At 34.3% G+C, this 7,360-nt stretch overlaps 1 protein-coding gene across 1 annotated transcript in view; it reads left to right on the forward strand.

The window, feature by feature from the left end:
• The window catches only part of LOC108392185 (transmembrane domain-containing protein TMIGD3-like), an 87,929-nt gene that overhangs the window by 41,913 nt on the left and 38,656 nt on the right, over nucleotides 1-7,360 (forward strand). The window lies entirely within an intron of this gene.

Consider the following 7,360-nt stretch of genomic DNA (forward strand, 5'->3'; position numbering starts at 1 on the left):
TTATTAACTTATTAATCTGCAAAACAATCCTATGAAATAGACACTAATATTATCTCAATTTTATGGGAAGAAATCAAAGTACTGAGAAGTTAAATAACTGGTCAAAGTCACTCAACTAAGTGGTAAAGTCAGAATTCAAGCTCAGGTGTCCCGGCTCCAGGCTAGTATTAACCAGTATGCTGTACTAAAATGCCATGTAAGCTTAGAACAGTTCTAGACAAACGCAGTGTTAACAATGGTTAGCTGAGCAGTGTGGAAATAACGGGTAAGATGAAGGACAGGAGAGGAAATTTCATTTATATAACATACTTTGCTTTTTGACATTGTTCTTTCTCTTATTTGTCCATGGCTTGAAAAATCCTTTGCCGGCTGCAGGTAATTATTGAATCGAAGGTAGTCAAGGGAAGAAATTAATAGATTCTGTTTCTAGGAGGACAGAATGAAAATTGGGTTGGTTTTATATGTAGAAAGGGCAGAGAGTAGGATACCACTTAAAGAGGAGAGGGTTTGCAAATCACAGAGACACAAAGTGTGATGGTGGTGGCCAGGGGCTGAGGAGGCAGAGAGGGGGAGTTAGTATTTAATGGGTGGAGAACTTCAGTTTCACAAGATGAAAAGAGTTACGGGGATGGATGGTAGTGATGGTTGCACAACAATGTGGATGTGTTTAATATTTGTGCACACAAAATGGTTAAGATGGTAAATTTTGTGTTAAGTGTATTTAATTTGATTTCAAAAATTGAAAAGAAAAAAGAGAGAAGAGGGAGACGGGACTGAGGAGCCAGTAGAGGCAACAAAAAAGGGAGAAGAGTTGAAATCGGTGTCTCCAAGAGTGATGAGTTGGATATCTAAGACTTCCAGCCTTAATGGTCAGCACCTAAAGTCAAGTCTCAGTGGAAGGAAAAACTTTTATTCTCCATGTACAGAAATGAAATATTTTGCACACTTTGTAAGTTAACCAGTAATTGTCCTTTTGGGGGATGGCCAGAGGGTCACCAGGAGAATTCCAATCATAACATGCTTGTATCCATTCTGAGACCAGTATTCTGGTTTGGAGGAAAGGTTACTGTTTTATAGCAGTAGTGTGCTCCATGTCTCTGGAAAAAAAAGCAAATACAGTTTGGTCCTCTGCTCTACAGAGCAGTATGAATAAACAAGGCTCACCACAACCACACAAACATGAGAGCTCAGGGACCAGCTATTTGCAGCTGGGACATCTTGCTGGCTTGGTGACAGGCCTCTGTGAACTGGCCTTATTCCAGTGGTAACCAGCAACTCCTTTGCCAGGTCTGCTATCAGCTCATCCACCTTTACCCTTGAACTAAAACCAAGGTCTCTGGAGGAAGGACCATGCTCTAGCCTTTCATATCAGGGCCTTCCTAGTACACACAGTGGCCAGGCAGTGTTCAGCTCAGTAGGATCTCATGTGTGGGGTGCCGTCATAGGAAAGACTGAGTCTCTGGAAAATGTAACCTATAAAGGACTGTCAGGACCAAGAACAGCCTGCTTGCTCGAGATATTGCTGACAATTTAGAGTTTTGGAGTACAACTGAGATTTTCTTAGGTTTTCCTAGGCTTGGAAGGACTTCATTTAGAGCATGGCATGTTTTCATTTTGACACCTTCATATCTCCTTCCTCTGGTCACTGTTTCATCTCCACATAGCTGCGATGATAGTAATTATAGCTCTATTTACTGAACAAATCTTATGTGCCAGGAATCACATTTGAACTCTTCCCACAACAAAATGCTGAAATAGGAAACATCATCACAATTTTATAAAATGGATGAAACTGATAATCAAAGAAGTTAAGAGTCTTATCCAGGCCATTCATTTGTGGTAGAGGTAGGATTTGAACTCAGGTCTGTTCAACTGCAAAGCTGATCAATTTATACAATAAATTTGTGCATTGTACATTATGCTAGATTGCCCTTTCAAGGGGAAAGAAGAATATATTTTATATGTTCAAGAAGGCAAAGATTAAGCATGTTAAATAGAGATATGGAAAACATAAAAGAGGCCAAAAAGGAATTTTAGAGGTAAACAGATACCTCACCAAAGAAAATATGAAGATTTTCAAAAAAGTATATCAAAAGATGATCTACCTCATGTCATCCCGGAATTTCAAATTAAAACAACAATAAGCTACCGCTACAAACCTAATGGAATGGTCAAAGTTCAAAATACTGACAGCACCAAAGGCTGGCAAGGATGTAGAGCAGCAGGAACTCTCATTTATTGCTGGTAGGAGTGCAAAATGATACAGCTATTTTGGAAGACAGCTTGGCAGTTTCTTATAAAACTGAATATACTCTCACCATATGATCCAGCTATTGTGCTTGTTGGTATTTGCCCAAATGAGCTGAAAAACTTATGTCTACACAAAACCCTTTACATGGATTTTTAGAAGTTTTATTCTTAATTGCCAAAACTTGGCAGCAACCAAGATGTCCTTCAGTAGATGAATGGATAAATAAACTTGTACATCCAGACAATGGAATATTATTCAGCACTAAAAAGAAATGAGCTATCAAGTGATGAAAAGACATGGAGCAACCTAAATGCATATTACTAAGTGAAAGAAGACAATCTGAAAGTCTTCATCCTGTATGATTCCAACCATATGATATTCCAGGAAAGGCAACACTATAGAAATAGCCAAAGGGTCAGTGGTTGACAAGGGTGGAGAGAGAGATTAATAGGAGGAACATAAAGGATTTTTAGGGCAGTGAAACCATTTTATATGATATTATAATAGTAGATACATATCAGTTTACATTTGTCTAAATGCATTGAATGTATACAACACCGAGAGTGAAACCTAATACAAAGTACGGACTGTGGGTGATAATGATGTGTCAATATGGGTTCTGTGATTGTAGCGGATGTACTGCTCTGGTGTGTGCAGTTGATAGCGGTGGAAGCTATGCATATGTGGGACAAAACGTATATAGAAACTCTGTACTTCTTTCTCAGTTTTTCTATTTTTCTATAAAATAAAATCTATTTAAAAAATTCTACCAAATTCTCAATGCAAAAGAAAGCATAGAAAGAGGAAAAAAGGAGCAAGAATAGATGGGACAAATAGAAAACAAAGACAGTAGATTTAAAACCAACTCTCTCAATAATTACATTAAATGTTTAGGTTGTCAGATTATATGTATTATATATAAAAGAACTCACTATATGTTGCCTCCAAAGAAATCCACTTTAAACAAAGACACGAAGAGGATAAAAGTAACAGGATAGAAAATAATACACCACAGTAATACTAATCAAAAGAAAGCTAGAGAGGCTCTATTAATATTAAACAAAGTCGATTTCAGGGCAAGGAATATTACTAGTGATAAAGAGGGTTGTTTCATAGTGATAAGAGGGTCAATTTATCAAGAAGACACAGTAATCCAAAACATTTATGCATATAATAATAGAGCTTCAAAATACATGAAACAAAAAAATGAAAGAACTGCAAGAGGAAACAAATAAATCCACAATTATAGTTGGAACTTTAACACCCCTGACTCGACAATTATTAGAACAAGTAGACAGAAGTCAGCAAGTATACAGACACACTGAATAACAACCATCAATTAGCTGGGTCTAATTGGCATTTATAGAACTATCCATGAACAACAGCAGATGCATATTCTTTTCAAGTAGTAGAACATAAAATAAGTCCCAATAAACTCAAAAGGATTTAAATAATACAAACTATTCTTTGACCACATAGAGCTAAACTAGAAATAAATAATAGAAATATATTAGGAAAATCCCTAGATATTTAGAAACTAACACACTTCTAAATAATCTGTAAGTCACAGAAGAAATCAAAAAGTAAGTTAGAAAGTATTTTGAAAAAAATACAAATAAAAATATATCAAAATCTGTGGATGAAGCTAAAGCAGTGTTTACAGGGGAATTTATACTACTGAACATCTCTGTTAGAAAAGAATAGGTCTCAAATCAATGGCCTCATCTTCTATCTTAAGAAACTAGGAAAAGAATAGTAAATTTAACCCAAAGCAAGCAGAAGAAAAAGAAGATAATAAAGATAATAGCAGAAATCAGTGAAGTAGAAAATAGAAAATAGAGAAATGCAGTGAGACAAAAGCTGGCTCCTATTAATAAAGCTGACAAACCTCTAGTTTGACTGATCAAGACAAGAAAGGTAAAATTACCAAAGGAAGGGTATCACTACAGCTTCCCCATCACACTAAAAGAATAATAAATGAATATTATTTATAAGTTTGTTGATAAAATTCAACAATTTAGATGAAATAGAAAAATTTTTTTTTGTAAGACATAAACTACCAAAGCTAAATAAATTGAATTTCTAGGTTAAAAAAAGAAAATCTTCCCATGAAGAAAACTCCAGGGTCAAAAGGCTTCACAATGAATTTTTTCTTTTTGTTATAAACACTGGGTTTATTCACTTCTTAAAACATTGAGGACATTCTTTCAAGTATGTACCTATAAATTCACCTTACCTTTTTCAGTAGCTTGGTCATATTCCATTGCCACTGTACCATATTATTGCCTCATTTCCCTGTTGATAGATCTCAAAGGCACTTCAACTACATGGAAATAAATACCTTAGTCAAGTCTCTTTCATAGAGATAACTTATTTCTTCAGGTAAATTCACCAGAATGAGACTCAAAGGGGATGTGAGTTTATAGTTTCAGAATTCACAATGAATTTTATCAAACATTTGGGATGAAATATCAGTTCCACCAAAAACTCTCCTAGCAAATTGAGGACAATAGTTCTCAACTCAGGCTATGACACCAGTGTTGATTTGATATGGAAATCATACAGACACTACAAGAAAAGAAAACTATAGACCAATATCCTTCATGAAATAAATGCAAAAAAACCTTAAAAATTTTAGTAAATTTAATCTAACAATTTGTGAAAAGGATAACACATATGTCCAAACTGGATTTATTCCAGAAATGGAAGGTTGATTTACTATTCAAAACCCGATCTATAATTCATATATTAACAGACTAAAAAAATAAACTGTATCATTACAATGTAATAGATGTATAAAAAACATGACAAAATCCAACATCCCTGATAGAAGTTCTTAGTAAACTAGGAATAGAAAAGAACTTCCTCAATCTGATCTAAGCATCTGTAAAAAACCTAAAGTAAATATCATATTGAAGGACTAAAAGCTTTCCCGTAAGATGAGAAACAAAGCAAGGAAGGGATTGCTATCTCTACTCAACATTGTACTGGAGGCTGAGGCCAGTGGAATATAGCAAGAAAAAGAAATAAGAGACATTCTGATCAGAAAAGGAAAAGTAAAATTGTCTTTATTTGAAGATGACATGATTGCCTAAATAGAGAATTGTACATAAGTTCAAAGTATAAAATTAATTGTGTTCTTTATTCTGATAATGAACTATCAGAAACTGGAATTTAAAAACCATACTGTTTGCAATAGCAGTAGCCACAAACAAATTTAACAAAAGTAGCCATAAATTTAACAAAAGATGCATAAAATCTGAACACTGAAAACTATAAAACATTGCTGAAAGATGTTTTAAAAAGCCTAATGTAATGGAGAGAGATACTGTGTTCATAGATTGTAAGATTCTGTCTTGTTGAGATGGCAGTTATCTCCCAAACTGAGCTATCACTTTAACACAATTCCAATTAAATTCTCTGATGAAATTTTTGAATAAGTTGAAAGGCTGATTTTAGAATGTGTATGAAAATATAAAAGACATAGAATAGTCAAAACAACTTTAAAAAAGGAAAACAAAGTTGTAGTATTAACACTATTTGATTTCAATACTGACTATGAAACCACAGCAATCAAGATGGTGGTATTGGTGTGAAGATAGGCAAATAGATGATAGAACAGATTACAGAATACAGAAATAGACCTAAACATATATGGCCAATTGATTTTCAAAAAAGATGCCAAGGCAACTAAATGGGGAAAGGAAAATCTTTTCAACAAATGGTGATGGAACAATTGCAGCCATATGTAATAAAATGAACTTCAACCCTTATCTAGCACCAGACACAAAAATTAACTTGAAATGGATCATGACTTGAAAATAAGGCTAAAATAATATTTTTAGGAGAAAGTCTTAGTGGTTGGGCTTGGCAAATATCTCTTAAATATGACACAAAGACCACAAGTATACAAGCATAAATAAATAATTATCAAAATTAAACTTTTGTCCCTCAAAAGGCACTGTTAAGGAGGTGAAAAGGTTGACAGACTGGGAGAAAATATTTGCAGAACATATATCTGACAAAGGACTTAAAGCTAAACTATATACAGAACACTAACAACTCCATAAGAAGATGAATAAGCCAATTAAAAGATGGACAAAAGATTCAACAGCCACTTCACCAAAGAGACATATAAATGTCAAATAAGATTATGAAGAGATGCTCATCCTCAATGGTTATTAGGAAAATGCAAATTAAAACAATGAGATACCACTATATAACCACTGAAATGGCTAAAATTAAAGCAACTGAACATTCCAAGCATTGACAAGGATCCATGCAGAGAAAGTGGAGCTCTCATTCATTACTGTTGAGAATGTAAAAGGGTGCAGTCATTTTACAATATGGTTTGCCAGCTTCTGAAGAAGCTACTTATACATGTACCATATGATTTAGTCATTCCATAACCAGGTATTTATCCAGGAAAACATTATGTCCACATAAAGACATCTATGAGAATATTTATGGCACTTTTATTTGTAATAGTCCTAAACTGAAAACAGCCTAGATGCCCATCAACAGGTGAATGCACCAGCAAATTTGAGAGATCTATACAATGGAACCCAGTCAGCAACAACAATGAATGAATGAGCTATTGACACACATGGCAGCATGGATGAATCTCAAAATTATCATCCTGACTGAAAGAAGCCAGATAAAAAACAGTACATACTTACTGCATGACACCATTTATATAATTTTCCAGAGCGCACAAACTAATCCATAATGTTTCTTTTGTGAGAGTAGATCAGTAGTTATTGGGTGGGAGTGGGGAGAGGAGGAAGGAGGAAATACAAAGAGGCATGAGGAAGCTGGGGAGCAATGGATATGTTCTCTTGATTGTGGTGGTGTTTGGAAGGGGCGTACATATGTAAAAAATGTATAAAATAGTGCAATTTAAGAATGTGATATTTATTGCATATTAATCATACTTGCAATAAGGGTGTAAAACCAAAGAAACCCATTTTAGATTGCTACCTTCTATACATTCAAATATATAACTGAAACAAAATTACTCTATGTGTAATGTGATCTGATATATCCATGCTATTCCATTTCATTTAATTATAAATATACTCTGATGATGATCTACTAAGTTGATTTCCT

Source organism: Manis javanica, chromosome 4, assembly GCF_040802235.1.
Source record: "Manis javanica isolate MJ-LG chromosome 4, MJ_LKY, whole genome shotgun sequence".
NCBI classification, from domain to species: domain Eukaryota; kingdom Metazoa; phylum Chordata; class Mammalia; order Pholidota; family Manidae; genus Manis; species Manis javanica.